This window comes from Peromyscus eremicus, chromosome 19, assembly GCF_949786415.1.
Source record: "Peromyscus eremicus chromosome 19, PerEre_H2_v1, whole genome shotgun sequence".
In the NCBI taxonomy this organism is placed as follows: Eukaryota; Metazoa; Chordata; class Mammalia; order Rodentia; family Cricetidae; genus Peromyscus; species Peromyscus eremicus.
The window spans coordinates 66,616,120-66,622,119 of record NC_081435.1 but is presented as its reverse complement, the minus strand read 5'-3'; the positions used below and the strand labels follow the sequence as shown (position 1 = coordinate 66,622,119).

At 49.6% G+C, this 6,000-nt stretch overlaps 1 long non-coding RNA gene across 2 annotated transcripts in view; it reads right to left on the bottom strand.

Annotated features, from left to right (window-relative positions):
* Positions 1 to 254: 254 nt before the first annotated feature.
* Positions 255 to 6,000, bottom strand: part of LOC131895810 (uncharacterized) — a 99,231-nt gene continuing 93,485 nt past the window's right edge. For both annotated transcript variants that reach the window (XR_009375284.1, XR_009375283.1), the window contains exons 2-3: positions 1,933 to 2,158; positions 255 to 728 (exon numbers count right to left, since the gene is read on the bottom strand). This is a non-coding gene — a long non-coding RNA (uncharacterized LOC131895810). The remainder of the gene's footprint in view (positions 729 to 1,932; positions 2,159 to 6,000) is intronic.

The window sequence follows — 6,000 nt, the reverse complement described above, 5'->3', positions numbered from 1 at the left end:
ATTTAAGAAATTGAATTATTAAAACATTCTTGGACTGGCACTGCTTAACTTTTGGGGTGCCCCCAAAGGAGATAGAAACAGGATATCTCACAGGTCTCTACTCAGAGGAAAGCAATTTTACCATGAGTCCCATCACCAGAGATGATACAGAGTGTAGGGAGAATTGCCAGATCCACGCTCACATTTAAAGCAGAGGTGATTTATTTACTTAAACACATAGTACACTGCTATTGGGAACATGTGCCTTACCCCGGGTCCTCTACTATATAATGAGATAATATAGATTGGATAAGCTGGACTCCTCAGCTGATCACCAAGATGCTTCTGTGAGTGGGTTTTTATTTTCACACCCAGTGCTCATTGTCATGTCTCTTCCGTTCTTAAGGCTGATTGACACTCTTGAGCGGAATGGCTCTCACTCCTGTGGGCAATTCCCAGGAGCCCCTCCTACAAAGACTCTACTTTTAGGTAGAGAAAATTTTTAAGGCTAATTTTGTCAGATGGAATTAGTAAGTCTAGGTGTGGAATGCAGGAGTTCCAACCTCAGGCAGCTCCCTGATGGCTCTTCTCATGGTTGTCCCTCTCATGGTTCAGGCACAAGGGAAGTCAAAGGAGGCTCCTACTTTGACCTAGGAAGGAGAGCAAGTCACTTTTTCTCCTTTTGTATTTTACAAGGGGCAAGTCAGAGTCAAAGACCGCTCCTGCTTCTTCTCCATTGGGGTGTATCCCTAGGAAATAGAACCAAGAAAACTGGAAGATGTTTTCCTGCCGTCTAGTTTTGGAATACCAACCGTGAGATGGAAAAAAGTGGCCCCTAGAGGGATAAGTATCAATCATACTATGTTGCATTTATATTTTTTTTTCAGGAGGAAGGAGAGTAATCTGAGCTTCCTTATGTGCAGGGTTTCTTTGTTTTGAGAGGTAAACCCGATTTATGTCAAAAGTGACAGAAGGATTCACAAATTCTAACCCTGATTGTAGTTCAACCTTAAAAGCCTTTAAATAGACCCCCAGGGAGGGGAAGGAATTCATTCAACAGTAAAGAACAAGTCTCCACCTACAGAAGAGAAACATACAATGTTTCTTCCCAGCCCACCCTCTCCAGGAGAATTAAAGCCACAGATTCCTGTTTGTGGCTAAGGCCTGATAGAAGCCACAAATGGATCCATATGCACTTTTCTGTCTAAGACAAGGCTAATTAAAACTGATCTGGCTAAATTCTCAAAAGACCCTGATAAATATATAGATGTTTCCAGGGATTAGACAAAGAATTCATGCAAATTCTTAAGCAGCCCTTAACAGCAACAGAAAAGACTGCCATCTTATAGGCTTCAAAATCATATTTGGATGAAATGTGTAAGATAAATTGAGCAGGACTTCACTGACAGGAGAGGGAGGATTGTTTTACACTACTGGTGGCCAGGTAGTCCTCAGGAGCCACCCCAAATGGAATTATAATTGCCCTTTGGGAGAAATAAACAAAAGCTCTTATTACTGTGTACCTTAGAAGAGCTAAAAAGAACCAACCAACCCTACATCCTTGAATTATTCCATGCTGTCTCAAGTAATTTGGAGAGCAGGGGAGACCCCTACAGCCTTTCTAGAGAGACTCAAGAGGGCTGAACAAAAATACCACTGATGTTAGCCTAAAAGGAATGGGCCCCTCTTTCTTGAGCATCTCTTAGCTTACCTAATGCTGCCTATATCCTGGCAGGATCAGTGTGTCATAGTCAATGCCTTCCCTAATACACAGGTCCTTAAAATTGTCTACTTTCCTTCATCACATCTTTTCTAAGATAGGTTCCTTTCTAAAGCAAACATTGTCTCCCATAAAACAATCATGTAAACATGCTCATCTCTGCATTTCCCTGAGCCCTTCTTTAGAGGCACCCCAACAGTTGGGTCCACCTTTAAGAGATTCTTCATGCTTACCTGCTTTTCTGCACTTGAACTCCAATTAAGTATTCACAATCTCTCCCCAAGTCCTACAGTCTGCTTGGTCCTCTACCATGCAGGCCATCTCAACAACAGAGCCTTAACTTGTTGGCCAACATGATTCTTCTGCATCAGAGTATGCTAGACTTTCACATCTCTGAGGTAAGTGGTACCTGTGCTCTTATTAATGTGATCTGTTGTTTATAGGGTCCATAGAGAAGATCTACAAAACAGAATTAAAGAGTAACATGAAAAAAAGCTAAAAGACATGCAGGATAGCTTGGCTTGGGGCTCATGACTGGGTCAGATCCTGGGTGGAAAAATGTACTGTATTTGGTCCTTTCTACTGAAAGACCCCCCGAAGGCAGTCTTCCCTCAGGAGAGACCCTTGCCCAAGGAACACACCGAAACCACGAATCAGATGCAAACAGCAAGAGGCTTTATTCCGGAACACAGGTACCCGGAGCGACACAGTCTCTCAAGAAGCTCAAGGGACTGGCGCGCCCACGGGCTGGAGCAGAGGGTTTTTATAGGGTCGGGCACGGGTACAGAAGCAAGAAGCCTGGTTACAGGGTTTTGATTGGATGATGCAAATGAGGCCAGTTCTGATTGGATGATGCAAATGAGGACAGGTTCAAACCCAGGTCAGCTCGTGGTTTCTCCCCGAGCTCGCCCACGCCTAGCTTCTGTCTAGGGTACAGGGTGTTTTTCTGACCTTTTAGTTCCTCGCTCTGGGGCCAGGTGGCTAACTGAACTCCTCAGTACCTCTCAGGCTTTATTCAAAAACAGCCGAGCTAAGCTATGTTAGGCGGGGAGGCTGGGGGTCTTTCATTCCCCCATTTTCTTATCTCGGGAATGGAATCCTCCATTCAATGGCCGCTTGGAGCTATCTGAATTGTTGGGTTTCCATTAGGGCGGTGGTGCCTGTCCCTACCCCGGCTGCTATTCCTCCCATAGTCAGCCCCCCCCCATAATAGGGCCAGAGTGAGAGACGCCGGCCCTCTCTTATACCGATAGGGTCTCATCTCAAAGTGTGGGTAAATCTCCTCTGGTGTATGGTAAACAATCTTTGGATACAACTCGATGAGCATATAAAAATCAGAGGTAGCATTGAGGGCTGAGGCTGAAACGCAGGGGGTAAGCCCAGTATTACATGCCCAATAGGTACCACTAGGGCTGGTGACATAACCAGAGACAGCGCTTATGGATAGGGTGCGGTTACACAGGTGTTGGTGGGTGCGGGGGACGCTCCCTAGACATAGTCCTTGTCCTGACACCTCTGAGATTGTGAGCTTATGTTGGGCTGTGAGTGTTAGTATACATTTAAGGCCTGGTAAGCCCCTGCTAGCAGACCCAAGAACCGGTCTCTGGCTCCCGGCCGGGGCGGCCTGGCAGTGGCCGGAGTTATACCTGGGCTGGCAATCGAACCGGGTCGAGGGGCAATCTTCGGGGGTGCTGGAACAGGTAAGGAGGGGCGCTTCTGGTCAGAGAGAACCTGATTGGGGCCTATAGGGGCGGAGGCCTCCTCAATCTCAAGCTCGACAGTGAATCCTACGCCCCGATCATATCCGGTTTCATATAACCTGAGCCCCCAAGTGCGCCCCCGTTGCCAGTTTCTACCAGCCTTCCCCGGGCCAGTGAAAGTTATGTTTAGGGGGAGTGAGAGCCCGGGCTCGAATCGGCTGACCTCGGTGGACCCAGCTGAGCAAGACCCCCCCCCCGTAGCCTTCCTAAAACCTCTATTGGTCTGGATCAGGTCCCAGCTGGAGCTAGGACTCCAATATGCTGCGCCAGTGGTCTCGCAGCCATATTGGGCGCAGAAGAAATCTCCTTCCCCCCCCCCCCCGCATTTGAGGGCCCAGCCCCTCCCATCCCCCGGACAGACATGAAAGTCCGACTGGGCGAATCTACATCTTGCTCGAGGGTGACGGCATCCCGGATCCGGCCAATGCACCCCCCCGGGTGGGTGGAGGAGTTTAAGGCATCTGCCAGACCGTTTCCCCAGTTTGTGAGATGACCTTATGTTCCTGCTGGGTCGGTCTCCCCGGCAGCCTTCACATGAGAGGCGTGGATCCATGCAGCAATCGACCAGTGGGGGTGGTCAGCAAGACAGTGTAGGGCCCCTTCCACCGTGACTCTAGATTCTTAGTCTGGTGGCGCCGGACCCAAACGGAGTCCCCAATCTGGAAAGGGTGGGGGACCACCGGCTTGTCCAGCTGCTCTCGGTAGGCTTTAGCCAAGGGTTTCCAGATCTCCTTCTGCACCAGCTGGAGGGCCTGTAGATGTGCCTCTAAAGTGGGGCTGGTGGCAAAAGATGAGATATCAGGATGGAGAAATTTCACGACTGGGGGTGGGGCCCCATATAGAATTTCAAGAGGGGTTAGGCCGTGCGGCCCAGGAGTATTCCGGGCTCGGTAAAGAGCCAAGGGAAGTAGGAGCACCCAATCTCTAGTGCCAGTTGCAAGCGTTAATTTGGTTAAAGTCTCCTTAATTGTCCTATTAGCTCGCTCTACCTGTCCTGAACTCTGGGGGCGGTTTCCAATTAACCCCCAATAATTTGGCCACTTTCTGACTTACCAGAGAGACGAAGGCAGGCCCGTTGTCCGACCCCAATATATGAGGCATCCCATACCTGGGGAAGATCTCTTCCAACAGTTTCTTTGTTACCACATTAGCCGCCTCATTCTTGGTTGGAAACGCCCCAATCCATCCTGAAAAGGTGTCCACGAAAACCAGGAGGTACCATAGAGTCCGGGTTTAATTTCTGTGAAGTCTATTTCCCAATGTACACCTGGGCGATGCCCTCGTTGACGAGCCCCTTTGTTTAAATGAATCTTTCCTGCATTGACCTGAGCACAGGCTGGGCAGGTGGAAGATACCTGCTGAAGCACCCGGTCCTGGTTTAATAGCACAGTCCCAGTATTTTCATTGTCCAGTAGGGTCTTCATTTTATTCTTGCTCAAATGGGTCAGCGCATGAAGGAACCTCAGCATATATTGGGTATGGGAGGTTGGCATGACCACCCGATCCCCTAATATATAGGCTTGCCTCTGTTGTTCCCAGCCCGCCCCCATTTTCTTTGCTAGCTCATGGTCTTCTGGGCTATAGGGCATATGGGGTTTGATTCCCTAATGAGCTTCCCGTGACATTGGGTATTGTCTGATGGAAACGGGAGTCGCGGAGGCCTTTAATGAGATCATCAGCGGTGGCTGATCGCGTGCCAACCCCAGGCCCCCAGTCTCTGCCCAGGCGCGAGGAAACTCTCTCAACCAGTTCTGTAGCTCCTCAGGTGATTTCTCCGGGGGTTCTGACTCAAACAAACGGTATTCTTCCTCTAAATTGAGGGCAAGGATTTGTATAGGGTCTCCTTTAGGACCCCTGACCCTCGGTCCCTTCTCCTCAAAATAGATTTGCGCCTTTAATTTGGTTGGTAGGTCCCGTCCTAACAGCGGATGGGGCATTCAGGTATGTGCAGAAAGGAGTGAGTTACTTGCCCTGAAGCCAGTTGAACTTTTCTCTCGATAGTCCAATAATATCTCTTGTTTCCAGTTGCCCCCTGCACCAGTGCAGAATGCCGGCTAAGAGGCACTCCGGCATGAGTTAGGACTGAATGTTCGGCACCAGTATCAACCAGGAAGGTCACGGGCTGCCCCCCGATCTCGAGGGTTATCCTAGGCTCGGGGGGGGGGCTCCTGGCCTCGACCCCCCTAGTCCTTCAGACTAAGGAGGTCCACGGTCTTGGGCTTGGGCCGGCGGGGTCCTTGTGGCTTCTTGGGGCATTCTCGGGCCCAGTGTCCCTTCTCCTTGCAGTAAGCACATTGATCTTTATCTAGGGGTGGCCTCCTTCGTTCTCCTGACCTGTCTCCCTCTCTCCGCTGTCTCTGAGATACAACGGCGGCCAGAACTTTTTTTATCTCCCTATGCTGCTTCCTATCCCTTTCCTCTTGTTTCTGCCATCCCTTTTCCTCACGCTCTTCAGGAGTTTCTCTCTTATCGAATACTTTCTCTGCTTCCTTCACTAGGTCTGGCAACCCTAACGCCTGTAAACCCTCCAACCGCTGCAAT